Source organism: Camelus ferus, chromosome 6 (genome assembly GCF_009834535.1).
Source record: "Camelus ferus isolate YT-003-E chromosome 6, BCGSAC_Cfer_1.0, whole genome shotgun sequence".
NCBI classification, from domain to species: domain Eukaryota; kingdom Metazoa; phylum Chordata; class Mammalia; order Artiodactyla; family Camelidae; genus Camelus; species Camelus ferus.
This window is the reverse complement of record NC_045701.1, coordinates 11,980,896-12,002,095: the sequence shown is the minus strand read 5'-3', so window position 1 is coordinate 12,002,095 and position 21,200 is coordinate 11,980,896. Positions and strand designations below refer to the sequence as shown.

Genomic DNA, 21,200 nt, shown 5'->3' with positions numbered 1-21,200 from the left:
ACATACTAACTTAACAAGGGTCAAACTATTTATAAAATGAAGAAATTCCTGTAAATCACTATGATAAAAGTCCAGTGGGAAAATGGGCCAAGGATATCAATAATTCATAGAACAAAGAACCCCAAAAGCTATTAAGCATGTAAAAAGATGGTCATACCTATTAGTAATCAGACAATGCAAACTAAATAATGCAGCATCATTTGATGACTAATAACCTGCAAAAAAAAAACATTGCTAGAGAATGCCAAGTGTTCCTAGTGAGTGGACAGATTGATCTCTAGAATGTCTGTACTAATTTGGAAGCACTTAGTCAAGTGAAGAAATTACATACTCTTTGACCTAAATTCGCACATCTGAGCACGTATCACAAAGAAATTCTCACACAGGTCATGAGGGGGCATGTATACAGGTGTTTATTGAGGTTCTATTTGTGATGGGATGCAAATGAAGGAATTCAACCATCTCCCTAGCTCCACCAGGGAAAATGGATACACAATGTATGAGATACACTACAGTGTACCATGAAGTAGTCAGAACTAATAGACTACATGTATCCACAACCACAAAGATAAGTCACCAAAAAAGTGTTAAGAAATAGACAAAATACTATAAAAAATATCATTTCTGTAAATTAAGCTTGGAATTTGCTTCACAATAATCTGGGCAAGGTGGAGATGAGTGGGGAGAAGTTATAGATAATAAACTCACGGCCCAGATTATTTTATCACAGTTGGTAACGAGTACAGAAAGCTTATTACCATTTTCTCTTCTTTCGTATAGTTAACTTTTTGTATAATTTTAAAATGTATACAAAATACTACTTTGACCCCCTAAAAGAGAAGGTATATAAAATGCACCAGAATGGCCACCTGACAGAGTAGAAGCGGGAGGGGTAGAAAAGAGAACATGAAAGGAAAAACAAGAGGCCTTATGTGGGCCAATGATAATACAAGTATAACACTTCCTGTTAACCAGGGTATTACCACCGATTTTTCACATCAGAGAAGTTTCCAGGTCTGCACTAGTAAAAGGCAATTGTTGTATACCCCATCAGTTGGTAGTCATTGCTTTCAGTTGTCAAAGCAATGACCAAATGATGTTCCTTAACTCAAAAATTGATTCAATACCATGACCCTCCCTATAACGAGACTATTTCTCAGAAGGTTCCTTTTTGCATCTATTTCACTATTCTCTTACGATGACTGTTTACTATTTACTTATTTCTAAATTAATGGTTTACTTCTTCCTTCTCATCATGATTTTCAGACCTCAATACTTAAGCATTGACCCCCTCTTCCTATGGAACTCATCTTTTACCTCTTTCAAAACACCACCCAGCGCCACCTTGAACAATACTAGATTAAGGGAATAGAAATAACTATTTATTACAAGGAAAGCGTAACTAATTTTATTTCTCCTTTTTCTAGTATGTCTTTTAATCTTGAGGCCACCTATGTGCTACTGAGGGAAGTAAACTGAACAGGGCATATAATCAGGCTCCATTGAATCCAAAACCAACCTCCAGATAGTATGCCAGTTTCACTTTTTGTTTCCCCATTATCTGCTAATAGGGAAAGACAGTAAGGACAGCAGTTATTTTGGGTCTCCCAGCAAATAGGTCCTAAGAGAGAAAATGTGGCGGGAATGAAAGGTAGTACAGTCATTAGATCAAGCTAGGCGTTCTCAACATTAGCCTGTACCAGAATCACCTGGAGATCTTGTTAAATCAGAGTGCGGAGGCACTGCGTCCCAAGTTTGATTCAGTACGCCTGAGTAAGACACAAGAAACACTGTTCCAGCAAGTCCCCAGGTGTTAGTGATGATGACAACGGTGGTGGTGGTGATATTCAGAGTGGAGGCTTTCAAATCGCCCCAGCCCACATCTAGGACCCAAACCCCTGACCACCAGAGCACACTGCCTACCATATGGAGATGGTTTTGCTGAAAGCATTCCAAACTACCAAAAACATATCTAATTTGTAGAAGGAATTAGTTCATAAATTTAGAAAAGTGGTCATGGTAACCTAGCAAGTATTATTTAGTATAAGATAAAAAGCAAGCACTGTTTCACTTCTTATAAGGATACTGCCCACCTACTCCTTAGTTTATGAATTTCTCATTCTAGGATCGTTCAAGTATGTTAGAAAAAAACTGTTTTCAATACCTGGACAAAAAGCCCCTCAGTAGTCTTTGTTGTAAGTGACTCTGGTTCTCAGCGCTGCCTACATTTCAAAATCAATGATTAAAAAATCCCAGTGCCAGGGCTTCATGCTGGACTACTTAGATTCTCTAAAAGTGAACCCAAGAGTGGTTCGTATAACCCAAATGTGCAGATAGGATTGATAAAACCCACCAAACTAATCACTTTAAGTTACAAGCACTCACTTAGATTGTCAACCACAATACCAACAGCAAGTAACAGAAAATATTGCTTCATAAGTGGCATAAATAAGGGAATTTATCAACTTACCCACTCACAAGTTCCTAAGGCAGCTTTCTGTAATCCAGGCTGTATATCCAGGTTATAGCCATACACCTCCGAAGTTCTGCCACTCCTGCTCCAACCGACGTCTTCCTCCTCAGGCTGCGAATAAGATGGTTTATAGCCACGTCAGACCCACGCACTCACGCACACCCAGGTGCTGCTAGTTTACAGAACCGAAACCTTTCCCACTACACACAACGTACTCATAGCTAATTGTACGAGCTAGCAGTCATAATTGAATTACCATGATCAGCTGAGGCTGATGGTCCTGAAACTTGAGTGAGCTTTAAAATCACCTGGAGAGACTGTTAAATCACGATCACTACCCTACCCCTACAGTTTCATATTCTCTTCTTCTAAGGTAGGGCCCAAGTATTTTCATACTTAGTTCTCAAAGTGATTTTTGATGCACTTTGAGAACCATTTAGAGAACCTGCTGACAACATAAGCAGCTTTCCTTAAAACACTTGGCTATTTGAAAGAGTAACCACTTACAGTTTTTTAAAATATGTCCATGTTGGCAGCCTTAAGTGAGTAGGCCCTGAGGCCCAGGCCAAAGTTCACAATAGCTTGCACCTGAAAAGAGGTAAATGTACGCATGCGCTAGTAGCGTGAGTCAGCATTATAAACACTACGCATGCGCCACTAGCATTAATAAAAGGACAAGTGTGCACACCTGAGCGCCACCGCCAGGCCGAGTGCACCACCCGCTTGTACTGCTATAAAGTGCTGTTTTGCTCCAAGTCGGCTCCTAGCACCTTCTTCCAGTTGGTCAGCTCACCTCCTCAAATCCCTCTTCACCTCCCATGGCTGACAGTCCACAAGTTCTCTGATACTCCTTTTGAGGCGGGAAGCCCCATAAAAAGACCGGCAGGAATCCCAGGCAGGGCCACCGCTCTCCTGCCAGCACCGTCTGGTTCCCTGGCCCAGACGCTCTCACTTTTTGCCTCTGAAACGGCTAACTTACACCTAAAATTCTATTGGTTCCCTGAGCTCACTTCTGATTGGTTATTTCCTTCACTTCTGATTGGTTATTACTCTCATTTCTGATTGGTCCACTTCCCTAACTTCTGATTGGTCCATTTGTAGTACTTTATTTGCATGGAGCTCACTCCTGATTGGTTATGTCTCTCACTCCTGATTGGTCTATTTCTACAAAGCTTGTTCCTGGTTGGTCAACTTCTGTTGTACTTTATTTGCATATGATGTTGCAAAGTGTAAACTGGCAGCCTATAAAGGCCTGTATAAACCTACAGACAGGGTCCAGAGCTTGAAGTGTTAACTCCTCTGGGCCCGCTGGCATAATAAATCTGAGTTCTCCAACTCTCCGAGTGATGCTTGGTCTCTCGCCTGGATCCAGGTTGCTGCCACAACTGAGCTGTAACACGGAGCTGTAACACATTTTTTTGCAACACTTTCCCTTCCTTTGACTGTGGGCTGGACTTAGTGGCTCACTTCTAACAAATAGGATCCAGTAGAAGTGATGGTATGACTTAAATAGTAGGTCATAAAACACATCACAGATTCCATCTTGGCCAGTCTCTCTGTTGAATCATTCTCTCCAAAGGAAACAAACAGCCATGTCATGAGGACACTCTGGAGACACATGGTAAAGAACCGAGGTCTCTGGCCAATAGCGAATTAGTCCTCTTGGAAGCAGATCCCCCAGCTCCCGTCAAGTCACAGATGACTGTAGCCCTTGGCTATTATCCTGACCGCAAACTCAAAAGACATCCTAAGCTAGAACTCCCCAGATAGGCGGCTTCCCAACTCCTGAGCCACAGGTGTAAATATCTGTTGTTTTAAGCCACTAAGTTTCGAGGGTAATCCGTTATGCCATAATAGATAACTCCTAAAATAAATTAACAAAACTGGAAAGAGGAGAAAAAGAGATACCATCTTGAGAAATCCACAGTGTCCACAGTGTCTGGTTGCTTCAGTTAATGAAAGTTCAATATAAAGACATACATGCTGAGAAACTCGGGAAATCCAAACTAGGTTTTAAGGAACAACAGGAACTTAAAGGTCCCTCTATATTCAAGCAGCTTCTAGGATTCTCAGCATCAGGGACTCAGGGATCTTAAGTTGCAGGCTGCTCCAAGGTTAACTCAAGAAATATTTGTTCCATTTTCCTCTTCCTAGAGACCAGCCATCTCACATCCCATTCTATATCTTTTGTTGTTCTTAATCTCATAATCTCCATTCCCTCCTTCCAGTTTGTGCCTCCCCTGAAGGTTTCTGAGACTCACTGCTCTGCAAAGTGTAATCTGTGGACCAGCATTCATCAGTTTCACCAGGGAGCATGTTAAAATGCAAAACTTGGGGCCCCACCTCAGACCTACTGAATCACAATAAGCATTTAAGTTTGAGAGAAGCTGCTCTACATCACGATTAGGTGGAACTTCCCACCACTTACTGCAGTGATTCTCAAATTTTGATGCATCTTCTAATTAAAATCTGCCAGCCCCCCTCACTGAGACATTCTGATTTTGTTGTGTATGAGTAAGACTGACCAATGGAAGTTTTAGAAGCTTCCAGGGGACTCTAATGTCCAATAAAGCTTGGTAACTATTAGCACGCAACCTTCTTTTCTTAGTATTTCCCAATTAAATTTCACAAAAGAGAGCATTTGATTAACTGTCTTATCTTTTAATACAAAGGCATAGGCATTTAACCATTCAGTTGTGGAGGAAAGACTGAGTATTGCAGGATTACATGACCCAAAACATAACCACTGCTGCTTAGCAAGGCTGCAGGGGAATGTAGTTTTCAGTAGTGCAGTGTTTCTTAATCTTGGCTACACATTAGAATAATCTAGGGAGTTTTAAAAGCTCACGTCCTAAACTCCACAGAACAACTCACTCAGAATCTCTGGGTTGGATCCAGGCAACAATGGTGTTAATCCTCCCAGATGATACCAATTTGCAGCCAATATTGAAAAACACTTAATAGGCATAGCAATGGACATGTCTATATAAACAGTATTCCAAACTAAATACAAATCTAAATTCTGTTGGCTTTAAAATCATGGTTATTTATTTTTGACCCAATCTAAAATTAGTTGAGTGAACAAAAGCATCATGTAAGGAAAAGAACATAGGTTTTTGAATCAGAGAGACCTGGGGTTTAACCCAGTAATGGAGTGGATTTGGGCAAGTTTTTAATCTTGATAAACTTGTTTTCTCATCCATAAAATAGGGGTAAAACTGACTAACTCAAAGGATTATAAGAAGAACAAATGTTATAATGTATGTGAAATACTTTAGACATTATAGGTAGTAAAATGTTATTTACTTTCTCTTCCATGTATGGGGGAATATTTTCTTTAAAAAAGTGTAGTTCTGTGGATTATTGGGTGTAAACCTCACACCAACCCCCTGGGGCTGTTGTTTTTCCAGTTTCACAGACAAGAAAACTGAAACTTAAAAAAAAAAAAAAAAAGGTTAAATAATGAGTAATAAGCTGAGATTCAAACACAGTTACCTAACCCCAAAGCCCAGATTCTTAACCATTCCATTGTACCACCTCTCTAAAACAGCTATCACCTTCCTGGTTCATGAAAAACAAACGTTGGTATGCATACGGGGCGGGGGGCAGGAGGAGTGGGAAATGAGGCTCAAGGAAGGGAGAGAGGAATGTCTGTGGTGATGTGCCCTGGCACACAGGCTACCAGCATCCTGGTGATTGTTCTGCTCGTTTTCTTCCCTCAGGGCAAGCTGTCAATTGCAGACCTTCCAATCCCATCCTAGAAGGTCACAATGCAATTCTTCAAAGGTGGTACTGTCAGTATACTTTTGAAAAATCACCAGAATGTGCTTATTTTTTTCATACACAATTCCTGCCTACACAAGCATAACATAGTCTCTACTTTCATCAGCTAAGGAATGGAAGAGACACAAACCTATAAATAACTATTTCCAATTAACCTGCTTCCTGTGCTCTTCCTGTCTTTCAATTTGATTCAAGTTCTCTTTCCTTCAGAAGCCAATTACAATTGTCACTTGGTTTTCTTCAGATATATTTCTTTTCTTGTTTATACTGCTTCTTCTATCTTGTAGTTAATTCCTGCAATCGCCCTTGGCGAATTCATTAGCCAGAATGGTTTTCAATTTGACTAAATTTAACTTATAAATCTTTGCATCTTTTCAACACACATCCCTGAAAAACCCTTTAGTTTAAGACAGATGCAGAAAAGATGTCTCTCAACACCTGGAACCAACACATTGTTGTAGATCAACTAGACTTCAACTTTAAAAAGTGAGTTTGGACAGCCATGGATGTCTGTATTTAACATTGATTCAATTAGCATTTTTTCAATTAGCATTAGTGATTTAAAAAAAGACTCAAATATAGATTTAAGATTCAGAATTGGAGCAGGCCCAAGTCCTAAGTTTAATTTAAGTTAAAGTTTGTCCTTGGCATACTTCACTTACTCTCTTTAGTTTCCAGGATCTCTCATTATTCAGATGTTTCCATATTTCTCTTTCCCTATCAAAGTGTAACCATCCCATATTAAAGTCCCTTGGTTTGCTGCTAAATAACAATTGTCTTCTCTCTTTTCTACATTATTCTCTCAATTGGATCATTCTCACTGGCATACATATTCAAATATTTCACATCTTTTAAAAAAATCTTCCTTGAGACCACATCACCTTAAAGCTACTATCCCATTTTTGGCACCCTCCACAACAAAATCAGTTTAGAGTTGCCCATACTCATTCTCGACTTCCTCACTATCTAGTCTCCTCTGTACTATGTTCAGTTTTTCAATAAATTTAAAACTTTTCTAAAAAAAAATTCATTTTAAAGTTTTTGTTTGTTTGTTTGTTTTTTAAGAAAAAAGAAAGACAAACCTGGGGAAGTCATAAACTTTCTGAGAAGGCAGTGGATTGCTCCAGGGCTTGAAATAGGAGTGTGAGTCAATTTTATTCAAATCCCAGACGACTTCTGATTTACACACAAATTCACTAAGACAGCACAACTTTAATGCTCCAGGTGTAAATAAAAATCTACTTTCCTCTCTCCTTACCCACAAAGGAATAGTGAAACTGGCCTAAAGTTTCCCAGACTGTGTTTACCTGAAGACAGCCAGCTTCTCTTTGGATTTCTCAAACTCAGAAATGGCACGATTGTCAATAGGTCTCGCAAGTGTTATACCTTGCTCTACTTTGAATATATACATATATACACAAAGTGTACACACACACACACACACATATAACTTAAAAGCCAAGCAAAACAAAAAAACTTGAGTGTACATCAGAATCACCCAGAAGGCTCGTGAAAACATTAATGACTGGATGCCACTTTAAGAGTTTCTTGATTCCTTAAGCTTTGTATTTCTAACAAGTTCCCAGGTAATACTGATGTTGCTGTTCTAAGGATTATATCTGGAGAACTACTGACCAAAGCCAAGCATGGTAACTCCATTCTTACCACTGTTTTTCCTTTTTTTTTGGAATAGACATGAGACCAAACAAATGAGAGCTGACTTGCTTCAGGGAAAGCATTCCGCATCCTGAAAAGAAGGTACAGACCCTTTTCTTCTCATGCATGTATTGTACTTAAATATTGAAAACCAGCTTGAGATCAAGAGGGACACTGACAAACAATGGCATGTCAAAAGATGGGGAAACTTGCATCTTTAATGTCACTGAGCTTCAACTAACTGGAGCCCACCCTACCTCCAAATATCCCATGTAAAAGAAATTATTTCCTAATCGTCTATACCTATTTGAATCATGATGATTGGTTTCTCATAGTTAGGTCATCTTGAAACACTACCTCTCAAATCCTGTCCCTTTCCACTCTGTTCATCATTTACTAGTTTCAACCATAGTGGCCTTCAGTTTCTCGAACCTGCAAAGCTCATTCTACATCAGGATCTGCCATTGCTAGTCCCTCTGCCTGGACACTCTGCCCCTGGACCTCTCCATGGCTGGCTCTTTCTTGTCGTTGGAGTCTTAAATCTGATGTCACTTTTTCAAAGCTGTCTTTCCAAATCATGCAATTTGAAGTGGTGTTCTTCACTTGCCTCCAAAACTCTTTCCCTATTACCCCATTTTATTTTCTTCAGAGCATTTACACCATTCTAAGTTATATTCTAGCATTTGAACCTTTACATTTTTGTTCAACCTCCACCCCTCCTTCTTTCTACAATGTAAGGTCCTTGAGAATTGTGACCATCTCTATCTTGTCTATCTCCCTATATCCAGTGCCTGGAAGGGTGCCTAGGAATGGAGTGAGTAATTAACAAATATTTGTTTATGAACAAGAATATGAAAATGAATATATGTATATATATGCATGACTGGAACATTATGCTGTACACCAGAAACTGACACATCATAACTGACGATACTTCAATTTAAAAAAAAAAAACAAGTATTTGTTAAATGAGTTAATTTAAAAGGCTGACTTATGCTCTTTTTAAAATAAATTTGGACTTTTTCCAAATGCGAGAATTTTGGAAAGACAGTTGAGAGAGGATATTTAAAGGTAAATCTAAAGATTCCATTCAGAAAGAATCAAGCACAGCTGTCACCAAAACTCCTGATGTATAAAGACAGTTGACAACATACCCATACACCAGACTACAGCAATGCCAGCAAAAGAAAAGGCAGCAATATTCAAATCAAAAGTCACTAAGGACAAAGAACATACTCTGTCTCTGACCCACCGAGCTTCCTGTAATTAACAAGGTGAGGGGTTATGTCATACGTCTGTGTTTTTCAGCAGTGCTGTACATTTCAATGTAAGTTAGGGAGTGGAATCACTAGCACTCATCTAACCTGGCCCAACACTTCAAGGCAGTTTCCTACAAGAGGGGATCATAGATAGTCTTAGAGAGGAGCATGGCCCAAGGGAGTTGAAAAGCTTCCTTCTCACTTGTTCTTCAGAGAGAAGTTCCACCCAAAGGACACCATCACGAGCATCTGGGGCACAGTGGCAGGATAATTTGTTTCTTCCTCCAACCCCTGCAAGTTTCCTGTTCTCCAGACTGACTGTCTATCCTGAACTCACTTACAGTAAGCACCCTCCCTGCCTCCTTCTGGGACATCATCATACGGGTCAGACGAATTGATTCTCCACATATTCTGTTTTCATCCTACTTTTGCAATTGGAAAAGGCTCTCAAGGCCAAGCCGTCCTGATGGATGAGCAGAACAGGCAGCTACTGATGAGGTAAGATTTATAGTTGAGAGATGAAGCCTTTGACTCTCAAAATACTACCCCAGCCACCCATGACTGAACTTCACCTAAAAGGGAACAGAATCTTTTAAAAGTGAGTAATTTTTTTATATATAGTGTTCATGTGCTATAACTTTAAGTGTCTTGATGAATTTAAACTGTTTTAATAATTGTGTTTTTTTTATTGAAGTACAATTACAATGTGTCCATTTCTAATGTATAGCACAATGTCCCAGTCATGCATATACATATATTCATTTTCATAGTTAGTAATTATTTTAATAAAGCAGCAAGTGTAAGTTCCTGGAGGAACATATCCACCTCTGGAAGATACATTACCAGGTCATCCCTATTCAAGTGATCACACCCACAACAAGTTTAAGTCAAACAGGGTTTACTACGTAAGGCCTTAAACTGAGTGAATGTTCAGAGGAAGAATTTTGTTTGCTTTTGCTTTTTCTAAAAATTACTTTTTAAGTCCAAGGGATATATTCCTATCCTCCTTCTCTAGAGATAAAAAAAAAAAAAAAAAAAAACACATTCTTTCTTTCCCATTTACCATTCAAATAAGCCGGAATATGCACCTGAGAGCTGAGAAGCTAGAGTTGAAAAGCATAGGGCTATCACATGTTATTCTACTTGGAAGTATGACTGTGAAGGATGAGAACTCTACTCACTATTGCTGTATATATTACTCATTCATGGATTCATGGACAAAATAACCAGTTACGAAAGGCTTCCTAAACTAGTTTTGCTTTACAAATCATTCGGCCCTGAAATGACTTCCATTTTTATTTGTTCCTGATTCCTATAAACATATCTACATTAGTCCTCTTTGGTCTTTGTCTCTGATTTGTCAATTGATTCTGGGCTGCTTGCCCTGTTTTAGCTACTAAATTAATTTATTCTTTTTCTTTATCTGCCTAATTATTCTATTAAGGCTTAACAAGAGAAAGAAATTATTTTCAAATATTAGTCTTATGTGTATTTATTGGGACCAAAAGGCTGTGCTTTCACTCACTTATTTATAGTGATCAGCCACCTATGTATCAAACTTTATGCTAGGCACCATAGAGAAAAATTTAAATGAAGAGAGTTTCTACCCATTATGTTAGTTACAACATGGTAAGAAATGTATAAAAACAAGCATTATATGAGGTAGAAAGTGGTAAATATGCCCCCAAAGATTTTACTAAGATTTGGTGAGAGGTCACAGCGAGAATATAGCAGAAGAAAGAGAGACCAGATGCAAGAGAAACAGCTCATTAGGAGAAACGATGCAGTAAATTTCATTATCAAGAAAATATATACCTACAAGATAAATTTATATATTGGAGAAATAGAAGGAACATGCCAAGCACTGCATTTTAGGAAAAATGAGGCCAGGGGTGAGGGAAGTGAAAAACTGCAATTATACAACAGACCACATACCAGGTTCAGAAAATATGTGACTTCTTAAACCTTCATGCAGATTATAAACCTTATAGGCATAAGTTATTCAAGTGATGGAGGAGATCAACAATCAAGACATCTCATTTGCTCAAATCCTATCGGAGAAATTCTGGACTTTGCTTTCAAATGTGTTTCTCTTTGAAAGTGTAGAGAGTAATCTGTGGAAACTGCTTCTCTAACAGGGAATAAAGAGTTAGTTAAATGAAATTCTCAAAACCTCAAGGAAATATATGACAAACCTACAGCCAGCATAGTACTCAACAGTGAAAAACTCAAAAGCTTCCCACTAAAATCTGGGACAAGACAAGGATGCCCACTATCACCACTCCTATTCAACATAGTCTTAGAAGTCCTAGCCACAGCAATCAGGCAAGAGAGAGAAATAAAACGGATCCAAATTGGAAAAGAAGAGATAAAACTGTCACTATATGCCGACGACATGTTACTATATATAGAAAACCTAAAAGGTCCACATAAAAACTATTAGAGCTGATTGAAGAATTCAGCAAGGTAGCAGGTTACAAGATTAATGTTCAAAAATCAGTTGCATTTCTTTACACTAATGATGAATCAACAGAGAAGGAAAGTAAAGAAACAATCCCCTTTAAAATAGCACCCAAAGTAATAAAATACCTAGGAATAAATCTAACCAAGGAAGTGAAAGAATTATACACAGAAAACTATAAACCATTGATGAAGGAAATTAAAGAAGACTTTAAAAAATGGAAAGATATCCCATGCTCTTGGATTGGAAGAATCAATATTGTTAAAATGGTCACACTGCCCAAGGCAATCTATAGAGTTAATGCAATCCCTATCAAATTACCCAGGACATATTTCACAGAACTAGAACAAATCATAATAAAATTTATATGGAACCAAAAAAGATCTAGAATTGCCAAAGCATTACTGAAGAAAAAGAAAGAGGCTGGAAGAATAATTCTCCAAGATTTCAGACAATACTACAGAGCTACAGTAATCAGAACAGCATGGTATTGGTACAAAAACAGACATATAGACCAATGGAACAGAACAGAGAGCCCAGAAATGAACCCACAAACTTTTGGTCAACTAATCTTCAACAAAGGAGGCAAGAATATACAATGGAATAAAGACAGTCTCTTCAGCAAATGGTGTTGGGAAAACTGGACAGCAGCATGTAAAGCAATGAAGCTAGAACACTCCCTTACACCATACACAAAAGTCAACTCAAAATGGATCAAAGACTTAAACATAAGACAAGATACAATAAACCTCCTAGAAGAAAATATAGGCAAAACATTATCTGACATACATCTCAAAAATGTTCTCCTAGAGCAGTCTACCCAAGCAATAGAAATAAAAGCAAGAATAAACAAATGGGACCTAATTAAACTTACTAGCTTCTGCACAGCAAAGGAAACCATAAGTAAAAAAAAAGACAACCTACAGAATGGGAAAAAATTTTTGCAAATGAAACCGACAAAGGCTTTATCTCCAGAATATATAAGCAGCTCATACGACTTAATAAGAAAAAAACAAACAACCCAATCCAAAAATGGGCAGAAGACCTAAACAAGCAATTCTCCAAGGAAGGACATACAAATGATCAATAGGCACATGAAAAAGTGCTCAATATCACTAATTATCAGAGAAATGCAAATCAAAACTACAAGGAGGTATCATCTCACACCAGTCAGATTGGCCATCATTCAAAAGTCCACAAATGACAAATGCTGGGGGGGCTTTGGAGAAAAGGGAACCCTCCTACACTGCTGTTGGGAAGGCAGTTTGGTGCAGCCACTGTGGAAAACAGTATGGAGATTCCTCAAAAGAATAGGAATAGGCTTACTGTATGACCCAGGAATCCCATTCCTGGGCATATATCCAAAAGGAACCCTACTTCAAAATGACACCTGCACCCCAATGCTCATAGCAGCACTATTTACAATAGTGAAGACGTGGAAACAGCCTAAATGTCCATCAACAGATGACTGGATAAAGAAGAAGTGGTATATTTATACAATGGAATACTATTCAGCCATAAAAACCGACAACATAACGCCATTTGCAGCAACATGGATGTTCCTGGAGAATGTCATTCTAAGTGAAGTAAGCCAGAAAGAGAAAGAAAAATACCATATGAGATCACTCTTATGTGGAGTCAAAAAAAAAAAAAAACATAAAGACAAAACAGAAACAGACTCATAGACATAGAATACAAACTTGTGGTTGCCAAGGGGGCTGGGGGGTGGGAAGGGACAGAATGGGATTTCAAAATGTAGAATAGATAAACAAGATTATAGTGTATAGCACAGGGAAATACATGTAAGATCCTGTGGTAGCTCACAGCTGAAAAAAAATGTGACAATGAATATATATGCATGTTCATATATAACTGAAAAATTGTGCTCTACACTGGAATTTGACATAACATTGTAAAATGACTATTACTCAATCAAAAAACAAAAGGGAAAAAAACCTAAGGAAAAGTAATCATATAATCTTGGATTTTGCAATAGCTGGAAAAAGAGAAAGTTGGCCAAATCAAGAATATATACTATCTGAGAAGCCAGATCCCAAGCCATTCAAAAGAAAGGCAAAATTGAGTCCACACTTTGGTCTCCATAAAAGAAAGTTACTCACAAAGTTGGAAGGTTTTAAAAATAATTTTGATTATATAAGCATCAAGTCCTAATTAAAAGGATAAGAAATGTACTCAAATAAGTGTTATATGGACAGGACTTTTTCAAAACAGAAATAGGTGGGAGAGAAGGCTTTGCAATGAGAGAATGGATGCCCAGGAGGTTCTCTGGTGAACTCACATTCTCACAAATTAATTTCACATCAACTTGTAAATATGTACAAAAGTTGGAAATAAGATGCATAATCATGTTATGACTATAAAGAAGTCTTAGAATTAGAAAAAAAAAAGATAGTGTGAGGTTGGCTAAAACTTGTAGTAAGCTGAGGCTTGAAGGACAATGGGGACAAAGGAGAGAAGAATAACATAGAAAGGATGGAAGGAAGTTACAAAGTGAAATATCTTTAAGAGCAAAGGGAAGAAATCAGCTAAATAACATTAGCTGCAGCTTACAGGCAAGAGGACAAAAATGGGAAGAGCTGCGGGTTGAGCTTCAGTGAAACTGGTTTCTCACCTGGAAAAGTATCACCTTAACTTCCTCGAGTTTCCACGTCCTTCTTGATCCTACATAGTTCTTTATGCCAGGGAATCTACTTGGATCTGTACATAGACCACATCCTTGGTCCACCTCCTTCTTCCCAAGACGCCCATTTTTCTGAGTAGATTTTTTTCTTTGACTATTTGAGTTCCTACAGTTCTGTTCAACCTTCTTAGAGTCCTCCTACTGTAGAGTGTTTAGGTGAATGAGGACAGGTACAAATTAAAAATAAGACAATTCTGACTGATGAAAATAGGGGAAGAGATTTCCCTCTCCCTTCTCTTTGAGTACTTACTTTAGCAAATTTGCAATTGTAAGTGCTTTCTTATCTCTTTGAAATGTATATAAATCCTTTTGAAGACCAGATGGGCCTTCTGTTAGCTAGCCTTTTGTCTATTTAATGACCAATAATGTCTTCCTCAAGGACAAGGCAGCCATCTGTTCGAACTGCAGACATCAAAAGAGATAGAACCCCTTTCCCCTGGTTTCTATTGGAAGGTATGAGCCTAATTTCAGTGGGCACCTTGCTCCAAGTTGCAAAACACCTTATCCTAAAAATAAGAGAAGTTTGTTTTTCCCCTGAATAAAGCAATTTAGCTATTACAGATGGTCACCCCAATTACCAGATAAAGTTAGAATGAACAGTGTGTGACAAATGGTGTTGTCGAGTCCTCTCACTTGAAGACCAGTTACTGTTTATCTTGAAAACATGTATCAGCTTTGCTATATTAGAACATGTGATTTCTTTCTATCTTTGCAATCTCTTAAAGCTGATTGCCAGTAATATGCAGCCCATTCTGGTTTAATGTTTATTCAACAATAGAAGTGTTTCCTTTCTCTTACTACCTTTGTGAAGGGAATTTCTGGGTTGAGAGCATTTGTTTTTAATTATATTTCTCCAAAAGATACCAAACATTCTTTTCCTGATGGCTTATTGAAAATTAACATACAAACATACTTCAAAAGACACATTTATGCCTGTAGGGAAAGAGAGAAACTTAAAATATATACAGTTCAGGAATGTTGCTTTATCCATCTCAGCAGCTGACATCTTCAATGTTGTATGTCTTATGGTTGGATAAAAATTTTTAAAATTCTTTTGCATAATTCCAAGTAAGTAAATGTCAGGAGTGACCTTGCATTTCTGTCCTTAAAAACAAAAAACAAAAAACAAAACCCTAATACACTGCTGGTGGGAATAGAGCTCGGTCCAGCCATTATGGATAACATTATGGCGATTCCTCAAAAAACTCAAAATAGACTTACCATATGATCCAGCATTCCTACTCCTGGGCATATATCCAGAGGGAACTCTAATTCCAAAAGATACATGCACCTCAATGTTCACGGCAGCACTATTTACAACAGCCAAGACATGGAAGCAACAGATGACTGGATAAAGAAGATGTGGTATATTTATACAACAGAATAATACTCAGCCATAAAAAAGAATAAAATAATGCTATTTGCAGCAACATGGATAGACCTGGAGATCATCATTCTAAGTGAAATAAGCCAGAAAGAGGAAGAAAAAAATACCATGATATCACTCATACGTGTAACCTAAAAAAAAGAAAAGAAAAGGAAAAAGAGGATACTAATGAATTCATCTACAAAACAGAAACAGACTCACAGACAGTAAACAACCTCCTTATGGTTACTGGGGGAAAGGGGAGGGAAGGGATTTGGGAGTTTGAGATTTGCAAATATTAACCACTATATATAAAAATAAATTTTTAAAGAATGCCTTCTGTATACCATAGTGAATTATATTCAGTATCTTGTAATAACCTTTAATGAAAAAGAATATGAAAATGAATACATGTATAAATATGCATGACTGGGACATTTTGCTGTACACTAGAAATTGATACATTGTAATTGACTATACTTCAATTAAAAATAAAGACTGTGATCTATTTAATAATGTTGAAATGACATCCAGAAATTTTTCAAAGGGAATATTTGCAGGCTACATAACAGAAGAGTCATTGTGTTCTACTGAAATCACTATCTTTCTATAACAAAACATTTCATTAGATCATTGAAACCATAGAAATCATTTGGCAGCATGTTCTCTCCCACCAGCTGCTATATGTCAGTATCAATTGGCCTTTGATAGATATTTGCTAATAGAAGTGATGTGTTTCCCCATGGGGTAGGGACTAACAGTCACTGTTGAGAGACAGGTATCATTCTCCTGCATAGAAAACAGGAAACCAAAGATGGCCATGTAGTGATGAATACAGAGAAAATCTTAATGAGGGATATATAGAGGGCTAACTTCCCTGAGGTCAGTAACCACTATGTTCTAGGAACATGGAGTTAAACACAATTGTCAGAGATACCAGTGCAATACGAAGATGAAGAATATGGATGACACATGGGCTTCATTCTAGATGCCAACTTGAATTGGGAGTGATTGACTGCAATGCTGCGCTGAGGAAATTTCTGAGTTGTGTTCATCATGACTGTAGAAGCAGGGAGTAGCAGTCCACAGGTTACATATTTACTTTTCCTAGTATAAAAGCTTCTTTTGTACTTTGTGCCTTGATTAGACCTTGTACTTACTGCCTGGTTTACAACGGAGAGCCAGGAAATGACTGCAGTTAGTTAGATGACAAATTCCAACACAGGCTGCAGCATGAGAAATAACTGATAAGTTCTGACCATAAGAACTCAACTCACCCAAAGCCATATGTGGGATGGCTGTGGGGAGACCTCTGTTCAATAATTCTCCCAATTTAAGAGCTAAAGGGCTTGGCTTACACAGGAAAATGTGTGTGTGTATATATATATATACACACACACACACACACACACATATATAATTCAGCTAGCTTCCAGAAAAGCAGAGGAGAACACTCATTAAGGACTGTGATAAGCAGTAATCCTGTGGAGCATTTTTGAAGGAGTCACACCTCTCCTTGCTTGTTGATTTTTAATTTTTTCTTCAAATCCTAACCTCCTATATTTATTGAATTTTAGACCTGGAAGGTATCTTGGAAGTTACGAATTTCAATGCTATCATTTTCCAGGAACAGAATGAAGGTGAAGCCCAGAAAGGTAAACTGTTTAAGGTCACACAGCCACTACAGTGGCAGAACCAGGTCTAAAAGCCCTAAGATCAGGAAAAGTGCAGGGCTCTTTCATTTCACTATTCTGTGAGACTGTCCCTTACTTTTCTGTGAGACTGATCTTCCCGCCTTCATTCAGTCAGCCTGAAGTTCTTCTCTCAGGCAAACCCTCCCCTCATGGAAGGGCTCCACAGGGTCCTGCTCCTAGACGTGAAGGCATGTCTTCAGTGGACACATTTGAGCACAGGGGGACCTACACGGCTGACGCCCAGAGCCTTCTGTGCCTCATAAGAATTAGGTACCTGTCATCCCCAGCTGTTCTTTGTAGGTGCCCAGAGTCCCGTCAGAAAGTCGGATCAGGCTTCCATTCTGGGAGAATTCCCACCTCATACCTCTCATGCAGGGTCAAATCAATAAACAGTAGCCCCCCTACCCTACCTTTCATGGGACCTCTCTGTTCCTTGAGACTTTTAGTTCACCAGCTTCTCAAATGTAGTCCCCATGGGTCCTCATCTCCTATTCCTGACTTCTCCCAAGCATGTTAAAAAAGTATAGCACCTTATTACCTGTTAATATTCCTAGTTTCTTCTTCACTGTTAATGAGGCTGACTAAATGAAACACTCACGACACAGTGCTAAAATTTTTAAAGTCATGACTTATGAAATGGAGTTCAATGGTCAACACTGGAAACCTGAAATAGCCTTACCTCTTTTTGGGGGACTGCTTTTGGGCAGACATTTCCAACAAATTTTAGCTGCTTAGCTAAGATTCATGGGATTTTGTGTGCTAGTGCTCATTTCCAAACATTAGGATGAGAGAACAACTTCAGATCAGGCCAATTCTCTCCTCAGTCATGCTCTGGGATCAGTACCAAGGAGACCACTCCATAATTCTTCTGATGCTTTACATTTGTAAAATATTTATTCTCCTCCAAGTTTATCCAAAACACAATGTTACGGACATTTTATCACATTTTTCATATATAGAACAATCCAGAGCACAAGCATGACAAGGCTGGTTGGTTAATATTTCATTATTACTCCTCAGAGTATATTGGCAACCAAGAAGCCATAGCTTTCAATGCATACGAAGAGACCAATAACCACATAAATAATATCAGCGATGGTAACTCTCCTGGAATGTGAACATTTTAAAAATCTTACAACACATCATTACAGATAACAAAGTTTTCTCTACCTCTATTAGGACCTTCTCAGGGTGAGTGAGGTTCTTTTGGGGCCCTAACAGAGCCAAAATCAACAGCAGGATATAATCTACAATAAAAGAAACCAAGACCCTGGAGGCCCTCTACCAGGCTTCAGCATGACCGTATCGGAACATCTTATCTTCCTAGGTTCACCCCTGCAAGGGAGCATCAGAGAGGAGAAGCAGCTGTAGGGACAGCAGCAAAGAACAAGCAAACGACTCTTCTAGAGCTGCCAACAGTCAGGGGACTGACAAACCCCCTTTGATCTTCTCATCTTTCAAAGTTGCTTTGAAATGAAGAGACTCAGAAATATCCTAGCAAGCAAGGCAACATGGTCTTTCTTTTGCTTTTATAGGTCATTAATAGGAGCCCGTACATGTTACTCCAAAATTATGGGTTATACTGAGAGAAATAAATGGCCATTTCCTATGTGTGGAGTTTGTTAAGAGAGGCCCAGGACCACTATCTATATACCTGCATTGTCATGAGAAGCAAAAAAGAAAGACGACCTAAAGGGCACACCATGAGAAAGCAGCCACATAACAGAAATAGCACCAAGTCTGTGGATGATCAGAGCCATTTACAAGCTGTCAACTTAAAGTCACAATAGCTGGAGGAAGAGCAAAGGGAGCAGAAGACAGATCCTACCCTGAAGAGAGAGCAGGCAAGAAACTGACCAAAAGAAAAGAGCACATCAAGAAAAAGTTCAAAAGATGAGTTTTGCAAGATCAACACCACCATGGACACAAGGACATTACAGAGGGACTGCTGTCAACCCCTTGCAAAACCCACAGGCAAATGACAAATGAGTAGATATCAAAACAGCTAAACTGAAGCTGGCTTGGCTTTCCCTGACCTGAGCCCCCTGGTAACTGTGTGAGGAGGTTATGTTGGTAACTACATTCACTTTTATATAATATGTCCAAAGTAAGGTATCTTAGTTAAGCTATTTAACAGTTTTACTAAATTTATTAGTCACATATCTCCCCAAAAAAGAGGTCTGACTGGTCTTCTGTGGCTAGTGGAAACCCTCAGCTGTAGTCTCAGCAGTCCACACCAGTATAGCTAGAGCCACTACGGGGAACCACAGAGCATAGCACCAGCAGCACTTGAATGCAAATTGGTGGAGTCCCAGGTGGCTGCCAATTTTACCTCAGTCCTTCCCTCCCTCTAAAATAGGGGTCAGCAAGGAATCCCTCTCCTGGGCTTATATCCAGAAGGAACCCTACTTCAGGATGACACCTGCACCCCAATGTTCACAGCAGCACTATTTACAATAGCCAAAACATGGAAACAGCCTAAATGTCATCAACAGGTGACTGGATAAAGAAGTGGTATATTTATACAATGGAATACTACTCAGCCATAAAAACCGACAACATAACGCCATTTGCAGCAACATGGATGCTCCTGGAGAATGTCATTCTAAGCAAAGTAAGCCAGAAAGAGAAAGAAAAATACCATATGAGATCGCTTATATGTGGAATCTAAAAAACAAACAAACAAACAAACAAAAACAAAGCATAAATACAGGACAGAAATAGACTCACAGAGAATACAGACTTGTGGTTGCCAGGGGGGCGGAGGGTGGGAAGGGATAGACTGGGATTTCAAAATTGTAGAATAGATAAACAAGATTATACTATATAGCACAGGGAAACATACACAAAATGTTATGGTAGCTCACAGAGAAAAAAATGTGACAATGAGTGTGTATATGTCCATGTATGACTGAAAAATTGTGCTGAACACTGGAATTTGACACAACATTGTAAAATGATTATAAATCAATAAAAAATGTTAAAAAAAATAAAAAAATAAAATAGTGGTCAGCAAACTATAGTAGCTTGTAGGTCAAATCCAGTTAGCTGCCTGATTTTGTAAATAAGGCTTTATTGGAACACAACCACATCCATTTGACTACATATTGCCTGTGGCTGTTCTGTCACGATAATGGCAGAATTGAGCAGTTGCAACCATCAGCACACTTTCTCCATCATTTGCATCTTTTCTCCTACTTGTCTTTCCTTCTTCGCTTTTAGGACTATTATTCAGCCATAGTCTCAACTCCAGAAAGTGTCTGGATTCCCATCTAATCAGGCCATCTAGAACCCAGCTGCCACTAGTGGTTCATTCTAGTTCTGTTTTGGAATTTGGAGAATTTTCACTGTTATGGTTTCCAATTCATTGAATTTCTTAAGTTAAAAATATTGCTTTTGGTAACAAGCCAAAAAAAAGTTAAATATCTCCCTCTTCCCTCCATTCTACCTCTTGAAGTAATCAGTATTAATATTTCAATTCCTCTATATTTTTCTCTAGGGGCATCTTTAAAAAAAAATCTCTATTATTACAATAAGGTTGAGAGGATAAAATACTTAACATTTACTATGGAGAGCACATTTATTCACTAAAGAAATATTTTTGAATACTTGTATGTTTTAAGCGCTGTTCTAAGTGCTGAAAAATCAAGATTCTCTAGGACAGATATTTGAATATCAAATAATATCAGCTGTTTCTTTTCACAGAGTGGTTAAAGAACTCCATCATGCTTAGAAAAGTGGTGACAGTTTGATTGCACACACTAGCCAGTCAATCCAATAATGAATAATATTAGGCAAAAGGAGGAC

At 38.4% G+C, this 21,200-nt stretch overlaps 1 long non-coding RNA gene across 1 annotated transcript in view; it reads right to left on the bottom strand.

The window, feature by feature from the left end:
* The window catches only part of LOC116664097, a 430,835-nt gene that overhangs the window by 318,328 nt on the left and 91,307 nt on the right, over positions 1-21,200 (bottom strand). The window contains exon 4 of the long non-coding RNA XR_004320436.1: positions 2,471-2,584. This is a non-coding gene — a long non-coding RNA (uncharacterized LOC116664097). The remainder of the gene's footprint in view (positions 1-2,470; positions 2,585-21,200) is intronic.